Source organism: Podarcis gaigeae (assembly GCF_964106915.1).
Source record: "Podarcis gaigeae genome assembly, chromosome: 2".
NCBI classification, from domain to species: Eukaryota; Metazoa; Chordata; class Lepidosauria; order Squamata; family Lacertidae; genus Podarcis; species Podarcis gaigeae.
The window spans coordinates 44,684,796-44,703,517 of record NC_139679.1 but is presented as its reverse complement, the minus strand read 5'-3'; the positions used below and the strand labels follow the sequence as shown (position 1 = coordinate 44,703,517).

At 43.4% G+C, this 18,722-nt stretch overlaps 1 long non-coding RNA gene across 1 annotated transcript in view; it reads left to right on the top strand.

Moving 5' to 3' along the window:
• LOC310834186 overlaps window positions 1-18,407 on the top strand; it is a 28,523-nt gene extending 10,116 nt beyond the window's left edge. Inside the window, exon 3 of the long non-coding RNA XR_014559112.1 lies at window positions 16,878-18,407. This is a non-coding gene — a long non-coding RNA (uncharacterized lncRNA). The remainder of the gene's footprint in view (window positions 1-16,877) is intronic.
• The last annotated feature ends 315 nt before the right edge of the window (window positions 18,408-18,722 follow it).

The following is an 18,722-nucleotide window of genomic DNA, read 5'->3' as shown; positions in this document are numbered from 1 at the left end:
CAAGATGGTGCTCCTAAGGAGTCGGGTGGAGAGAGGGAGAACAAGGACTTGCACCGTCTGTGCCTTAATGCTGTGCTCTATCCCCTAGGCCATCCCACCTTTTTCATCAGATAACAGCAGCAGTGACTTACTCCCCGTCTGACAGAAGATTGACCCTTTCAGCTCAGCCTCCCCGTGGGTTTAACTCCTTCCAAATAGCCCACGGCCAGGCTGGCTCCGTAGGCAGCGGGGGATGCCCCCCTCCCCTCTGCTATGCAGACGGGTGTGCGGGAATTGGCTGCACAGCTGCCTGGCAGGGAAGGAGCCAGCTCGTCTGGCATCGATTAGGTTTCATGTGAAGCTTTCAGACCCTGGGTAACTTCCCGGGGAGCTGGGAGGAAAGAAGGGGAGACCATGGTTCTTGAGGGGGGGTAGCTGGGGTTTAGGCTGGAGAGAATCCCAGAATTCGGGTGTGGGGGGGGAGAATGGGACAGGATAGGGCAGGGTGGGAAATACCCCGTGGAAGTGCCAGCTGACAAAGGAGGGAATTAGACCAGTCAAAACAGTTCAAGTGCCAGATCACAGAAGACCAAGTCCAGAGTGAGGACTTGCTAGGAACAGGGGAAACATACCACAATGATACCTGGCTCATTTTTGGTTTATTCCAGCATCTTTTGTAAGGGGTCGGGGCTTAGGCCTGGGTGGAACACACACACACCCCACACACTCGGGCCCCCACACATTGGAAGCCCCTCTTACCACATGAAAACAGCCCTTCCTTTCAGAATTGAGAGGAAGGCAATCCATACATTCAGTGGCACTTCTTGCTATCTTTTAAGTCTAGCACTGAAAACAAATCCTGAGGCAGATTCCCGGCAAAAATGAAGTGCTCTTTAGTACCCTGGCCTGTCTTTGAGCCTGCTTAATTCATGATTTGGTGCCAGGCAGCTCTGTAGAACTCATGTATCTCCTAAAGCCTCCATTTTCAGCATCCGCCTGGTTTGTTACAACCTTTTTAATAAGACAATTTATACAGTCCCTGCACAGCTCAGGGAAACCTCTCCTAATTTTCAGACCACAGAGCACCTCTTTATGTCAAACCTAGACAAGATGGCTTTGCTGTAGCTCCCTTTTCTCATTTACCCTTTCTCTTTGTTTCCTTTTGGGGGTTGGTTAAAGTGTGGCAAGACGCTGCCACTGGTTTGTACTTTTCACTGCATAAGGTTGGTTGGGATTGGGAATTGCCCAGATTATTGCTGACTTCGGTTTTCTCCTCTTCCTCTCTCATAGGAACTTTCCAATCCGTTGAAAATGCATGAGTCTTTATATATATATATATATATATATGCTTTCGTAGATTTTCACGGGTACAGGAATGCAGGTTTTGGTGTCCTCGGGTGTCTTCCCGTGTAAAAGTTGGGGTGTCTAGGCGACGTTTCGACGAGGTCTCACTCGTCATCTTCAGGCTGGTGCTTTCGGCTTCTTGTTACTGGAACAGAGCGGGATCTCAATGTTTGAGTTCCTATAAATACTGTAGAGGGGGTGTGGTGTCTAGCCTCCAATGTTCTGGGCAGAGAGGAAGTTCCCAGGCTAGTGTGCCTTTTCTTCTTTTGTTCCTTAATTACTTGAGAGATACCTTGAGTGATTTCTTGAGTGATATCCTGAGTACCACTTAGGTGGGTCATTAGGTGTGGATTAGTTGCTAAAGTCTTTGTGTCTTGACCTCTTGAACTTTGTGAAGAGTTTTCCTGAGAAGATGGCTGTATTGCACTTAGTTGTGCTTTGGCTTGGCTTCGTGTATAGGGGCGAGCTGTGGTTTTGTGGCTTGTGTCAGCCAGATCTGTGTAGGGATTGCAGGGGGGTGCAGCATCCGGAGGTGCCACCATGGATTGGCTACTGGATGGTGTCAGTAATTCATCTGTGGAGAGGGTCTGGGTTTGGGTCTGGTGTGGTTGATTGGTGTTGGCGTTCTGTGTGCCTCTGGATCTGGTGTCAGTTTTTGTGGGGAGGGCTAATTTCCAGATGTCTGGCAAGCGGGATGTGTCGTCACGCTTGTTCATGTTGTGAGGGTGTTTCTCTATCTCGATGGCTTCCATGATTATTCTCTTGTGGTGATGTTCCGTGTTAAAGCACGTATCGCAGAACACAAGAATGCCGTCAAAAAAGAAGAAAAAACTTCCTCTCTTTTCCAACACATGAAAGAAACAGGACACGAAATTAATTTTGCAGATTCCAAATTGCTCTTTAACACGGAACATCACCACAAGAGAATAATCATGGAAGCCATCGAGATAGAGAAACACCCTCACAACATGAACAAGCGTGACGACACATCCCGCTTGCCAGACATCTGGAAATTAGCCCTCCCCACAAAAACTGACACCAGATCCAGAGGCACACAGAACGCCAACACCAATCAACCACACCAGACCCAAACCCAGACCCTCTCCACAGATGAATTACTGACACCATCCAGTAGCCAATCCATGGTGGCACCTCCGGATGCTGCACCCCCCTGCAATCCCTACACAGATCTGGCTGACACAAGCCACAAAACCACAGCTCGCCCCTATACACGAAGCCAAGCCAAAGCACAACTAAGTGCAATACAGCCATCTTCTCAGGAAAACTCTTCACAAAGTTCAAGAGGTCAAGACACAAAGACTTTAGCAACTAATCCACACCTAATGACCCACCTAAGTGGTACTCAGGATATCACTCAAGAAATCACTCAAGGTATCTCTCAAGTAATTAAGGAACAAAAGAAGAAAAGGCACACTAGCCTGGGAACTTCCTCTCTGCCCAGAACATTGGAGGCTAGACACCACACCCCCTCTACAGTATTTATAGGAACTCAAACATTGAGATCCCGCTCTGTTCCAGTAACAAGAAGCCGAAAGCACCAGCCTGAAGATGACGAGTGAGACCTCGTCGAAACGTCGCCTAGACACCCCAACTTTTACACGGGAAGACACCCGAGGACACCAAAACCTGCATATATATATATATATATATATATATATATATATATATATATATATATTACTATATCCATGCTACCCCTAGACCAGCTCTAGATCTTATCTTTATAAGCATCATTGTGATAGGGTTTCCATATTTCAAACAGTGAAAATCCAGACAGAAAAGTTTTTGAGGGTTTTTTTGGGCAAAGTTGTTGACATGGGGGAGGGGCAAAGTTTTTTTTTTTTTTTAGTTTTGCCCAAAGCTGTTGTCATGAGCTGCCATACATCCAGATTTTCCTGGACATTTTGCCGATTTCCACACAGACACTGCTAGAGACAGTAGTATTCCGGATATGTCTGGGAAATTCCAAATGTATTGTGAGAGGATGGCCATGTTCCTCTTCTGTGCTTTCCTTTGTTTTGAAAACATGAATGCGCCCCTCTGCTGGAAAGACACATTGCCTCCTAAGACCCAAAATAATTAATTAAATAATTTCTATAGGTTTCCAATATTGAACGAATGAACAAGTTTACAACATGGTAAGGGCATCGTGGAAAAGGCGAGAGGCACTAGAGATGACGCAAACTAGATTCCATAGACGCCCACCATGACATTTGAATAACCACCTTCCATGCAGCAGTTACAATCGAGTGGATGTGTTGGTTGGAAGTGGGGGGGGGGGGGAAGCCATATTTTCATACTAATCAGACATTGACATTTGCATGCTGTGAATATGCATTTTGTCTGCAACAGAAGCACTACTTTGAGGGAAGACATTTAGATCTCAGGCACCAAATGAGACTAACAACTGTCTATTTACTGAGCAAAATAAAGACTGGCTGGGATTACTCCCAGTGACTATCATTCAGTTTGGATTGTTGTCTCTGCTTTGTTAGGAGATTGCTTGACCTCGGCAACTCTTGGGTTCCAAAGGATGACAGGCCAATTAGCATTCCACCTCTCCTCTGTCAGGAGTCTTTGGGTCACACAGGAGAGCTGACTGGCAATATCGGACCCTGTGCCCATGCCAGCTGCCAGCTGGCAGGGAATGGCCAGTGGAGACTGGGCAGATGCTTCAGCCACCCCTTGTGGTCCCCATTCAATTTGTAGCTCCTTGGCAAGTGTGCAGATGTTTTCCTAAGCAATAATGTCATGGAAACCTTCAAACACCTGGATCCACAAGTGCACAAGCAGCTTCATGATCTGTTAGTCATTAGCAGTTCATCTCTTGGGCTGCCCTTCACATGGTTTAATATTGTGAAGTTGTTGGCATTTTCAGAAGGCTCCAATTTCTCAACTTAGAGGTGCTGATATCTTAAAGAAGGCTGCATTACAACACTGAAAATCTATTGACAACTCAAGCAACAGTTCTTGATCATTGACACTATGTGGGTCCTTGTGATAGTTTTTTCTCATGCCAACTGTGCTGTAACAACATTTCTTTTCTACCAATCGACACAAACTGCCTCTAGTAGTTCCCTTCAATGAATGGTCCAATCTGTGGAAATGGAATAGTCTCGCCTAGATTATTTGACTTGTGGGTCCCCCCCCCCCCCGACACCTGAACAGGGCCAAGAGCTCAGAACCAACTTTACAACTCAGTGGGACTTACTTCTGATTAAACCTGTTAATTATTAAACCAGCTAGCAAAGCCCAGTCTGTGCACCCACATTTTATTTGTGTGCTGCCTTTCCACAGTTCAAAGCATGCTCAAGACAGCTTATAATATGAAAAAATACATAGCCGCAACACAACAAAAATAGTCCTAAACAATAAACCAAATAGCAAAAAAATACAAAACCATATTAAACGATTTCCATTTAAGCCACAAGGTCTAAAATAACAATACATAAAACCAGTTACAGATAGGTAGCCGTGTTGGTCTGCCGTAGTCAAAACAAAAAAAATTCCTTCCAGTAGCACCTTAAAGACCAACTAAGTTAGTTGGTCTTTAAGGTGCTACTGGAAGGAATTTTTTTTGTTTTGAATACATAAAACCAACAGCAATAACAGCAACCCCACCACCATCGACCCCCCCCCCACCAAACAACACCCCAGCCCATGTTGTTCCCTAGGATTCTCATACAAAGCATCTCTAATTTAGCAGTTCATCTGAACTCAGCACCTCCAGTACAGCACGTAAACCAATCACAATGCAATAAAAAATGTACATTTATTTCTAAATGTCCTGGAGATTCTAAGTGGAAACAAAGGAGACAACAGGAAGCAAAGACGTCATAAAAAGTGTATCTTTTCCAAGTATAATTGTATCTAAGTTTACTCCCATATTGATTTCAGTGGTAACTATTTCACCTTTGATTCATTTACATTTCCAATCCAATGTAATTACGCCTGATTTGCATTGCTTTCATCTTCCCTGCATTTCATGCCGGTAAAAGATGTTGCAGTTTACTATCACTCCATTGACCCTCACTATCTATTTTTACTGCAGTTGTGCATATCTGTGTGGCTTCTTGTGGCAAGAAGATTATCTTCATTAGACGATATTCCCATGGAAAAAGAAACCTCCTGGGGAATCACAAAATCTCCATAAGGCCCCAGAGCAGGTTACAGCAATTTAAGAATATTAAAAACAGTTTAGATGGCTCAGATGGCTTTAAAGGGGGGTTATATTGACAAATTCATGGAGGGCATGGCTACTAGTCATCACGACTGCTTTGTATTACCTCAGGTATCGGAAGCAGTAGTCCTCTGAGCATCAGTGCTGCAGACCATGTGTGAGAGAACAATATTGCCCTCTTGTCCTATTTGTGAGCTTCCCATAGGGATCTCCAGTTTGCCAGTGCTGGAAGCAGGACGATGGAATAGATGGGCATTTGGCTTGATCCAGCAGCTAGGCTCTTCTTAAATTATTACATTAAAAACTTATTGTTGGCAGCACACAGTTTATGACCAACAGAGCTGCTGGATTTCCTATGAACCCACCCAGTTTCTGAAATCTGGAAGAGAAACCCTCTTAACAGCTCCATATCCACCTAGTGTGTGATATGTGTTAACATGAGAGAAGGTATTATCAATCACAGTACCCCATGGATTGCCTCTTCAGAGATTTGGCTAGTGCCAACCCTGCTGGGCTTTTAGATGCCTATTGAAAACCTATTTATTTATCCAAGCCATTGGTTAAGATTGAACATTGAGATGCACCCAGTATTCTGCAGTTTTCCTGTCGTTAGTTTTAGATTGCCTGGGATTTTTAATGAAGAGTAGGCTAAAAGTGCTTGAAATAACCACCATTTAGGCTGCAGCTGATAGAAGCGAACTACTTGATAAATGGTCACTCAGGAGTCATTTCCTATACTGTATCTAGGATTGCAGCCTTAGTCCCTCCTTGTAGGGTTTCTCCCCTACTGTGTCTAGTCCTACTGTGCAGAGCGGAGTCAGGTGAACTGCTCTATCTATTGCTGCCAGCGCAAGGATTAGCACGAAAAGTTAAAACTCTAGTTTTTGGACGATACCGAACTCCCAAAGCTTTCGTTTTCTACAGACATCCTTATCAGTGTCTAAAGCAACCCAGCTTATTTCTTCTCGTGGTTACTTCAGCGTTCAGGTTCTTCTAGGCTTCTATCAGCTAAATTGCAGTTGAAAACCAGAATAATTGAAATGAAAGCCTAGAAGGAACTTGCATTTATCGGGACTTCTAGACTTGCTCCTTGGTATGCATCAATTAAACAGCGAGATTGCTGGGAGGAAAATCTAACAGAAGTAGGCCAAAGTAATGCCAGAAGGACATTTACTGCCCTACGCTACTAAATAAGACCATCTATGCCTTTGGAGGGACAGTATTCAGAAAAGCCATACACCCAGAAACCCTTTGTATTTGTGGTGCTAATTGTACCGAAGATTTACCACTTAGCGCTGCAGCACCATTTTGATCAGAAAAGGCTTCCTTGAGCCAATTCTATGTTAAACCCTGTACTTGGAGAAAAATAAAGTTACAGTTGCACGGAACAGAGCGTACATTCTAATGGTTACAAACCGGTACCGACTCAATGTTGGGATTTAACAAACATTTTCACACATACCTGAAAAACATCCCCTTCGCCCTTTCTGGCAATTTTTCACACTCCTTTGCAAACGAATGTAAAACCTCTCCCTCGGTCCACGCAGGATGTGCCCTTGGAGGAAATTCTAACATAACCCTCACAGAAGAGCAGTGTTGCATGGTTCAAGATGTGGTATGCCGTATCACTAGGACAGATGAACACAAGCATATTCTTACCGCAGGTAAGTGGGTGCCCCTTGGTGTGTTCAGGCACTGCAAGACTTACTCAAGGGCAAAGAGGGTCCACTGGCAGAGAGGTCAACTATAGATGGAGTCAGAGCCAATGGCAGGCAGAGTCAAGTATTTCTGGTTGGGCCCCCATCCTCCCGCTTGCTGAATTCTATAATGGCAAGACTGAAAGTAAGGAGAAGCAAGGTGATAGCCAGTGCTACCTTTTGGGCAGGATCTAAGTAAGAAGGCAGGCAGGAAGGCAGGCCAGCGGGGATTGGCTAAGGGCAGAATGAGTTGGGTGGGGCAGTGCCCCGTTTGCCCCAATAGACCAACCTTCATTGGTCATGAGGAACTGCCCAATAAGGGAGCTCGAGTGAAGTTGCATGGGCTTTATGAACATAGTTACGTGCTTTGTTCATGGTAGATGTACTAAAGGAAGGGCAGAAATAAGCTGGTGAGGTATGAGGCTAGACTGATAAGGTATTTAGTGCTGGACCAGCTGCTGTGTGCTTTTGCTTCTGTGGCTTGTACCTGTACAACATTCTAGGAAAAGGTAAGGAGCAACATGGCAGGTTCAAGGGACATGGAGGCAAGGAAGAGGAAGTGCAGAATTCCAGGGCGATGTAGAAGGCAAATAAATGAATCCAACAGGTTCTCTAGTGGTGGGAGGTGGGCAAAGCCAAACCCGATTGATGACACTTTATAAACCAGCCCTAAGACAGGGGACTCGGCTATACAGCTGCAAATAAAATGTTTTAAGTGTGTTTTAAGTACAATATACAATGTGACACTAGATGGCGATGGTGAGCCTTACTGAAAATTCAATGTGTTTTTAAAAACGCTTTTAAAAAAGCATTTTCAGAACGGTTTTTATATGTGTGTAGATTCCACCAGGGTGATATGACAGATAACCCCACACATCACAGAGAAAATGTTTCAGTCTGCATCACAGAACTGTAGTCAGAAGAGACCCTAAGAGTGAGCTAGTCCAACCCTTGCAATGCAGGAATAAAGGAGGAGTGTTTTGTATAACATAATTGGATGTCCATCAACAATGTTGTAACCGATGTATTGCTTATGTATTGTATTTTTTGTGTAATAAAATGCAAAATGTATGATAAAGCTGTAGTGCAGATGCAGTTAAAATATAATTTAGTTAGAGTGCAGCTCTGATCCATTCAAATCAGTGGCGGTTTCATCACTCACTCCAGCAAGATGTGGGTTGCTCTCCTTTTTTGACAAACAGTCCCCCCAATCTTTTCCCGCATTTTCCCCCATGGATGGGCCAAGTTCTATGATCCAGCGATTAAGTGGTTGATGGGTCTGGCTTCTCTCTCCTACTGTCATTCCATCTCATTTCTCTCTCTCTCCCCCCCCCCCCCCATTTATATATTCCTTTCTTCAAGAAACCTTGACTCTCAGCAGGAAAAAAATAGCAAAGCAAAAGCAGCATCCCCTCAGCAGAAGCGTTTAATGACAGCCTGCATTGTGCGTAATGAACCACCCTGCCTGTCTTCCTACTTTGCCCATTTGTGCACACTCTTATTTGGGAGGGGGGAGCGGGGGAGGGGAGAGAACTACCAGGAATGGCAAGCCACAAATCATGTTTTTAAAAATCCTGAAATTCTGGGGGTAGGGGGAAGCAGAAATAGTTTTTTTGGATGGCCCATAAACATATATTTTCTAGTTTTTTATACTGCAACTTTACATAGAAAACATCAAAAACCAAGCAGGGGGGAAAAACCCTGAGAAAAAAACTCCTAAATTTTATCTATGTGATGTTGGTGATTTCAGGCATCGTAAAATCTCAATAGTTCCATGCACACATTGTATACATTATTTATTATTATTATAACTATTAATGTATATACCACATTATTATTATTAGTTTAGATACCACTTCCAATCAGTTTGCAAGTTCATAAACCAGTTGCACAAATGTTAAAATAGAAACACCCATAATTTAAACAAACAATAGAACAATACCATTAGAACCATTAAAACCATGTATAATTTCATCAGCTCCATTCTGGGCAAGTTGATCAGAGGCTATAGGCGCAGCAACTACTTATGGCGCTTGTTAAGACACTGTTGTGCCCTGCTAAAAGCACAAGAAGTGCCCAGGCAACTTTCTCCCAAGGATACCCCTATGATAACTGCTTGGCTTAGTCCAGTCTCATGATTATCCCTGCTGCCAGAATAGTAATTAACCTTTATACCCTTGGCAATGGTGTATTACATTGACAAGTGCACAGAATGGACAGTATCCCATACAACCTAATTCCTTAATGCAGCAGTGGAAGGGGAAAATAATACAGGAATGTGCATCATGTAGTATTGAGCAGTTCATATTAAAGGCCTATATACCTTCACTCTTGGGAATGGTGTATGTACGTTCTCAATGCACAGACATACACTCTTGCAGTGGCACATGCAAATGTGCATCTTGTGTTATGCTTTGTGCAAATACTTCATTTGGTGCTTTGTAGATAGATTGTGTCAAGAGACAGCAAACAAAGAAACACTACATGGAAAATTACATATTCAAGAACATTTATTCCGTACATAAAACACTTTCTGACACATAATTACTCTTACTTTGTACGCACAAAGTATAGCTCATCGCATATGTCCGTGTGCACACACACACACAACAAAATATGCCATTGCTGATCAATACAAGCACACATACATAAAGAATAACTAGGATACATGTAGTTACAGATAAAATATTCAACTGTACAGGCATGGTATGCCCAGAGTACACAGGAATAAATGCACATGGTAAAATATAAAACACAGCTCTGCCAACAGATGCATATACCCTGGCTGTGTACTACATAGCTACTTCATCTCCCCTTCATCTCTCTCCACTCCAACGCAGTTGTCCCAGAAATGGTGAAGTGTAGATAAATATTTTATCTTTCTTTTTGTTTGACAGCTGAGTAGGAATTTGTCAAAGTTTGAATTTTAATGTGAAAAGAATATTCTGAAATGCATCTAATTTAAAAAGGCAGCTTCAGGTGTAGGTGGCAACAGAACCCAGGAGCTTAGATTCACAGGGGCTAAGCTACAATGTGCGTGTGTGTGTGTATTACACACATACACACACGCAAACACACACAGGTCTGTAGAGCGCTTATCACGGATGTAACAGAACAGCCTACCATTTTCACTTTAAGAGAAACTGTCCCAAGCATTCAATCTAGGAATTTATCCATTTATGCCCCAGAATAACCACACAGCAACAGGCGAGTCACTAGGAAAAATTCACATCCACTCAGCTGCAGTAGTTGCTACTTCATTGCAATAACATGAGTAAAGAGCAAAGCAGCTTCTCATCAAATGTACATTCAGTGACCACGTGCACAAAGATGAAATTAAATAGAGCAGCCCAAACCTTTTGAAGGGAAGAACAGCTTTGAAGAACACACAATGAAGAAATAACAACAACAAGCAATTATAATTAATTGATTGATTAATAAAAACTGCAAGTGATCAACGAACAGTTGGCGGGAGTGGGTAAAGCCAAGAATTCGCTCTGTTCTCAGGGAGAAACAGGCGGCTGGAATGCCTGCCTTACAATCTGTGTGAATTGTGAGGGACTGGTTGGAGGAACAAGGGGTGCTGAGCCAGGATCCCCAACTCTAGTCATTAAAGGGACATCCTCACTTTTTGCTTTTTCTGGGGCTGCAAGTGACCCATCAAGTGAGTGGTGGCAGAATCTACCAGATAGGAAAACACTGCAGGGCTGTTGCAGAGTAGTGGGGCAAGGAACGGGGCGAGAGTCTCTTTCCTGAGCATTCCCACTTCTATACAATCCCTACCTGACTCTGCACAAAATAAAAAGGGCACTGCACTGCAACCTTCTGCCAAATAAGGAAGGAGACAGCATGCTAAAACCCAGGGGACTGAACCTGAGATTCACAGCATGTGATTCCATTCCTTGCAACGTACACCTGGTCATATTTTGCGGGAACACCTTTTATAATTTCCACTCTCATGATGTTGGGATGGTGGCCTTGGTACAGAATTTTGCATTGCCTTGTTATAACCTTGTAAATCCACAGCTAAGCTTCTCAGGTCGGAATGATCATCTAGCCAAGAATCAGAGATCACAATTTAGTAGTAGTTTTTTTTCTTCAAAAAAAGGTTGACGTGTGGAAGATACTTGTCTAAGGAAAATATTTGTACTAAGCTAATAACAGTTCCTTTGTTCTTTGAGACAAGAAGTTTGCCAGCTACAGCAGAAGCTAGATAGCATAAAAACCCAGACTCTTCACTTGTGTACATGTTAAGTTCCCATAATGGGTCAAACAGGAGCTATAGGTGAAATTTTCACTGTGTGTGTGTGTGTGTGTGTGTGTGTGTGTGTGTGAGAGAGAGAGAGAGAGAGAGAGAGAGAGAGAGAGAGAGAGTGTGATGGGACAGTGCTGGGAGTAAGGGGGTCACCTCCCTGCTTCCCCATGCTTCAGTCTCTTGAGTCTGAATTTAAGGGATGGTGAAGCAATTATATGCTAAATTCTTAATGCGGGTAGTCAGACCAGGGAGCTCCAGTGTCACACCTAATTGAGTACTCAGTGTGAAATACATTTCACAATTCTCATCTGAGTACTGTGGTTTTCTATTGCATTTTTATTGATATACAAAGTCTGTGGCTTTTGTGACTTCCATTCTTTAATTGCTGTAAACCAAATTTGCCACCTTAGTTATATCACTGTGTTGGCCTATTGTGACATGGGACCCAACATTGCCATAGTATATTTGCACCATGATTCTCTGTCACAAATAGAATGAAGTAGCCATTATAAAGCAATGGAAGTTCTTTCCCTGTCCTGCTAATCTTTTACCTGAAATCTGGAGTGCTACAGAGAGCAGTCACTCTGCTTTTTATGCTGAGCAGCTACCAATATTTTAAAATGTCTCTACAACTGGGAACAATGCCACAAGTCTCTTGTCATGTGGTCAAGGAACAGTCACTGAGAAGAATTTTAAAGGGTCCCACACAGACCCATTCTCTACACAGAAATAATTGCATTCCAGTAGAGAACCACTATGGCGGGGACATTACTCAGTAACGTAAGCAGCATAATGATTAATTCAGTTCTGGCTTAGTGTGCAACAAATTTCCTTGCGGATTCTCAAGAAATCAATTGATTTTGCTGTATGCTAAAATATATACAAATATAGTTCCCTAAAGAAGAATTGCGCTATCTGAGAATAGCAGATTGCTTGTTGGCCAACATCAACTTATTAATAGAGTAGCAGCAACCATCAAAACTAACCACCTAACGACTAGGGAAGAGGGAGATAGTCAATTCAGTTTGCATTAAAGGTAAACCTTCCTAATCTGCGCTTGGGCCAGGTTTTAACTCAGTTGCATGTATGGAATGAGGTCCATTCACGCAACCATATTCGCCAAATCTGTTCTGGAGGGTTTGGGGAAACCCCTGAACAGGTTTAGGGTGCAGGCAGGGTTTGGGTGAGCGGCGGGGGAAGGTCTTGCTGCATGAGCAGACCTCGTTGTGTGCATGTATACCCCACTTAGTGCTACACTGAGTTCCACCCCAAACACAGCCATTCTTCAAAACTTGAAATGCTCCCAATTTTGCAGTGCAGTTCTCCACCAAGTAATGTGTACAGAAATGTATAGACTAAGTATGCATAAAAATGCACAGTGAAGATAACATGTACAAAAATTTAGGGGAACTGGTTTGCAATTTCCCCCAAAATTATATTAGACAAATTGTATTATATTAGACACATTGTATTATATTAGACAAATTGTATTATATTAGACAAAATTCCATAGAAAAATGGGTAGGTTAGGAGAAATTTTCAGTAAAACGCTGATGAATTCTCATGAGGACCTTTTTAGAAAAATGCAAACTGATATGGAAAAGTGGGGAACTGAATTTAAGAGTGAAAAAATGATAAACTGAAAGAAGCTGAAGTTGATAGGAGTTGGCTCCTATGGAGCAGGGAAATAGGGGTTCAGATGATCCCTAAGATATGCTGGACCTAAGTTGTTCAGGGCTTGGTAAATTAATACAAGGACCTTGAACCTGGCTCAGTAGTAAATGGGAAGCCTGTGCAGATATTCTACACTAGCTGAAGCCTCTGCACTGGGCTCAAGGGCAGCCGCACATAGAGCACATTGCAGTAATCTAATCTCTCAATCTGGTCTAAGGTAAAGTATAGGATAGTTCAGTTAAACTCTTGAAATGCATCAGATTTCTATACATATCTGAGTTTCACAAATTGCCTTAACACTTTCCCCTCTGGCAAAGAGATCTATTCTTCACTTAATCCAGGAATGACAAACCTGTGGCCCTATAAGGCTTTTAAATGTACCAATTTTGAAAATGGTGTTATTAATTGGAAGATTCAGGTTGTCTGATTATTATAAGATTAATAGAATTAATAAAAGCTAATGCTGAAATAGGTAACAGGGCATAAGCTGACAATGGAAGATTCCTGGAATTATTAAGAGCTGATATCTGTAGCATCACAGATGTTCAGAAAGAAGTGAGAAATTGCTCAGTACAAAAAATGGAAAGAATTGCGTGTCTGAGGGTTCTGATTTTTGGACAAGACATAGGGCATTTTATTTTAAGTGACCAGTTGAAAAGGGTGGTGGTTCTGAAAAGGCATGCTAAAACATGAAAATAGGTGATGTTAGCTAGTTTTGGATCATCAGTAGACTCCTGGTGGATCATGAAAGAAGGGTTTACACCAGGGGTTGTCAACCTGGCCCCTACTGCCCACTAGTGGGCATTTCAGGATTTTAGGTGGGTGGTAGGGGGTTCTACGGCACAAGCTGAATCCTCCTTCCATCGAGCACTGGTGGGCGGTAAGGAAATTTTACCATCAAGAAAGATGCATTAGTGGGCAGTAGGCATAAAAACGTTGACTACCCCTGGTTTACACGGTATCATAGATATGAATTGTCCAAGCATGAAACCTAACATAAAAACTTGGCATCATTGAAACTGGACCTAAATTAGTTTTTTGAAACTACCTTTTTGAAACCTTTTTGAAACTACCGTATACAGGCTATGTATTAAGCTCAAGAAACACTATTCTTTTCTAATTGAGGAGCCCCACCTCCAGGGGTGTAAAATAGGGCTGCCATATGTCCAGATTTTTCCGGATATTACCGGGATTTCAAAGGATTTCAACAACTTTTGGGGTGTCCTGGTTTTTACCTTTTGAAATATGGCAACCCTAGAAATGTTCTTCTGACTGAGGGAAGTCCCACCTTCAGAGCTGCCTTCCTCAACTTTCAAGCTTTGAGACAGGTTTGGGGTGTTGCTTTCAGGGAGCATCAAGGGGGCACTAAGGGGGAAGGAGGAGGTAAGCCCTTTTGTGCAAGCGGAAGGTCTCACACAGGGCTTGTGCTGATGGGGTTCCTTAAATGAATCCCACCCAATAGCTTTAATCCCTGACAACCCTCCAGATGTTGTTTGGTTCTGGCTCCTATTGCCCCCAGCCAGCATGGCCAGTCTTCAGGGATGAATGGAGCTGTAGTCCAGGAACATCTGCAAGGCCACAGGTCTCTCAATCCCACTTTAATCCTTTCTGGTATATAAACATTTCTTACTCCATTAATAATTTGATTATTTCAAAGTGCTAGAAAGAGCAGTGCTAAGCTGTTCAGTGCCATTTTCAGGGCTCAGAGGTGCCGTTTTTTTCACTTCTACTGTCAAGTAATTTACTACGTGGAGGGGAAACAACAACATAACATGAGTCAATGTGAAAACACAACATAAATGTCAAGCTATGCAGTAAGCTCTGGTATTACAGTTTGCAGTCATTAAGCTACAAATCACATATCAACACTGTGTTTTATGCATCTTTGTTTCACTACAATTATATGTCCTGGGAAGCAACTGACATGATTGAGCATACTGCAAAATAACAGATGTGCAGTCCTCACACATGACAATTTACATACCAATAGCTTGTTTCCCTGTATGGAAGTGCCAGGGTCAGTATCACAATGCTGTTGGAATCAGGATTGGATTGGCAGGTGGTGACACAAGAGGTAAGAAGAAGAAATTGGGGTGGGGGCTAAATGGTGGGAACATGAGTCAGAGGAATGGGGAATATTCCCTTTTCACACTAACTTCAGCCACTTCAGAAGGGGGAGTGGGGGTGCTGGCTCTGCTCCCCTCCCCACTTTCCTCCCCACCAGAGAGCCTCAGAGGAGGCTAGGGAGGGCTTGGAACAGCCAAGGGAGGAGGAGGATCTGGAGGCAGCAGCAACTAAATGGGAGCCTGAAAAGGAAGGCTCAGTTTTGTCACCTTGGACCAGTGACTGCCTTCTCAGATGGGAGCAGACTCCCTTCCCCTCAAAGGCGTGTGCATTTGCAATCCTGACATTTGCACAAAGTCAGCGAGTTTCACATCTAGGCACACCACATCTTTCAAAGCTGTTGGAACATCTTCATTGTTTCCATCCAGTTCTTAACTTCTGGCCCCTGTTCTTCACCTCCTAAACCAAGACGCCTGAGCCTTGTGTCTGCTACTGAGCATGTACCATGATTTCCCTGAATAAATATCTATTTCTTACTTACAAGTAAAAGTCTCTGCTTGTGTGTTTGGGTTGGGAAAGATACCTGTCTTTCGGTTTGCAGATTGTTTCAAGGAGTGTGAATTAGATAGTTTCTCATTAAAATGCAAACAAAATTGAATTTCTCCTCCATCCCTACCTCTATGGGGGGTGTATGGCAACTTCAGGTGGGTTCCTGGACGTATCCTTTGAACTACGGTATTTATTCTGAAGAGGGACATGATCAAGGGAGCTGACACAGCTTCTTACAATGGGAGAAGGTACCTGCCATGAATAAGCCCCCAGCTCCACTGTGCCAGAGGTCCACCGGGACTGCTTTGAATATTTTACAACTTCCTTGAATTATTAACTATACGTTACTGACTTAATTGAAGGGGGAGTGGCTGCGGTTCCCTCGTGACATGTTGGTGGGGGGTCTTGAAGACAGCTAATGTGTCTGAGGCCCATGAATAAAGGATGGCAGTGCTGTGTGATGAGGTGTTGGTGATGGCCCCACTTCCCCCATGCTAGGAGGGAATTGGGACAGGGAACCAAAAGGGCAAGGAGACACCAGCTGCTGTGACAGAGGAGAATGGAGCTATATCAAGCCATCTGCTTCCTCCCTCTTTCTGTGATGCAATTAGATATTTGGTCCAATGGTGGGGAAGGGAGAGAACTCCTGAATCTGTTAGCTGATGGATTTGAAATGGTGGTGAGGTGCATATGTGTGTGTGTTTGTGAAGAGAGGAACCAAAGCGCACCACAGGAGGCCATTGTCCTTTGTTTCAACTTTGGTATCGTGCTTCACCTCTCAGATGTGAGTTCGATGCTCAGTTTGGGGAAATGAAGGAGGCACAGCTTGAGTCTTGCAGTCTATGGAGAGTCGTGGATTTTGTCCCTCAGAGACACTTTCCCTTCATGGTTTCATCACAGAGAGGGAATATATATCTGTGCCTATCTGCCCCAATGAATCACTTTTGGGGTTCTAAGTGCTGAGGGGGTGGGTGGGTCCTGAATGGCAGCCTCCTTAATCTCTTGCATCACAAGCATTCTGGGCCTTTATCTAGTCAGTCAGGCTAGGCTCCATGCCGCAAGGGTGACCTCTAAACTGCAGCGCTATCTTGAGTACTCTTTGCTTGCCCCACAGCCTGAAGATTGTCTGCTGACCTCCCAAAGCAATGGAGAGGCACCGTGCCCTATAAATCCCTTCCCTTTGGTTTGGGCTAGTCCGGCAGCCTGAGCAGCTTGTCGTACTCAGTAGCAATGCAGGACCCCTCAAAGACGCCTCATCGCACCTCTCCAGACTGGTATTTGACTTCCAGCCTGCCCGTAACTATGTCTTCTGCTCCCCCCAGCCCTTAGTTTCCTGATAACCTTGTCCGGTTCGTGACCTTCAGCCTATTCAGGATTAGGCCTTCCTCCTCTGGCTCACGTGGCCTCTGTCAGAACCTTTCCCTGTGGCAGCCTGTCACAAGCTAGGCCTCAAGCCTGACATTTCCCAGTTCCTGGATGCGACAGCTGATGAAGAAGCACACTTTTAACCCAATAACATCTACTGACTTTTGTCCCAGAGAAGATTTAATAAGAGATTTGATCCGGTTTTACAAGGACCAAAGCGGTTGAGTACGAGAGGAAGCTTCTGCTGGAAGATGGCTCTGCGACACGGGTGGGGGAATCCATTGGCTGGGGAGAATTGGCTGCTCGACAGAGGGCAATTAACCAGACCAGCTCTGAAATGTCAGAACAAACTCTCTGTTCAACGTCTGGAAGATTAGTATTGTGCAAATGAATAGGTGGATTTTGCAAACTTTGCCATGAAAGGTGGAAGGTCCTCCATCTTTACCGAAAAGAGATGGTATTGAAATTTCTGCCTTGGATCTTTCTTTCTTTTTTTCTTTCTTTCTTTCTTTCTTTCTTTCTTTCTGGAAGGCAGGATAGAATTGTCAAAAATAACTGCAATGTGTTATATATTGGTGGGTGGGGGGTAAGGAAAACAAATGTATGAATACAAAATAAGGAGGGCTGTTTAAGCTATAGTTCTGTTCTACTAAAAACAACAACACAAAAACCTCTAAGGGGTTACAGCGGATCATAAGAGCATCTCTCCACTACCCTGCGGCCACCCTGGAGCTCCTGAAACTTCACTGCCACCACGCTGCACCATCCCAGTCCCTGCGAGCCCAGCACCACTTCTGCTGGGAAGACATCAATGATTGCCCCCCTCCCAGCCACTGCTGTGTTTCAGACATAGGGAAATAAATTGCAATAGACTTGAAGAGTATGCAAAGGTAATACAGAAATGTTTCGGAATGCATGATATCCAAGGAAATGCTGAGGGAAGATGGCATTTTTGGCTTAGGAACAATACTTCAAATACTTCAGGGTGCTCAATGGATTCCATGTACATTATGCTAGCAATCATTCTCTGCATTCAAACAGAGTTCTCAATTGTCTCCAACAGGGATGCATGAGAACTTCAGTTTGGTCTACGTACTATTCTTTGAAATTCATACTTCTCCAAATTTTGTGATGCAACTTTCCAACCAAAATATGCACGAATATGCATATGTGAAAGTGTGTATGTTAGTGGAAATAACATACAAAAATGCATTATATTTGGGGAGAGAAATTGCTTGCAAAAATGTTTATATTAGGAAAAATGCATACAAAATGTATATATTGGGAGAAATGCTCGATAAAATGCTGATGAACTTTTGTAAGAACTTTAAAAGAAATCAATTGATGTGGAAGTGTGGTGGACTGAAGATAGGAAAAATAAGAAACCAAATCTAATGCATCCACCCCTAGTAGTCTGCTTAAGAAAATAAAATTATTATATTTATTATTCAAGGTCAACAGCAGCCAGAGCATGTGTGCTGTGAAGTAATTATGGCAACGTGCGGTACTGACTTTGGGCACCCACAGTGGGGGGCCCAAGTTGGCACCCCTGCCTGGGACACAGTGCCCTGTAAAGCTAGAGGCAAGACCAAGG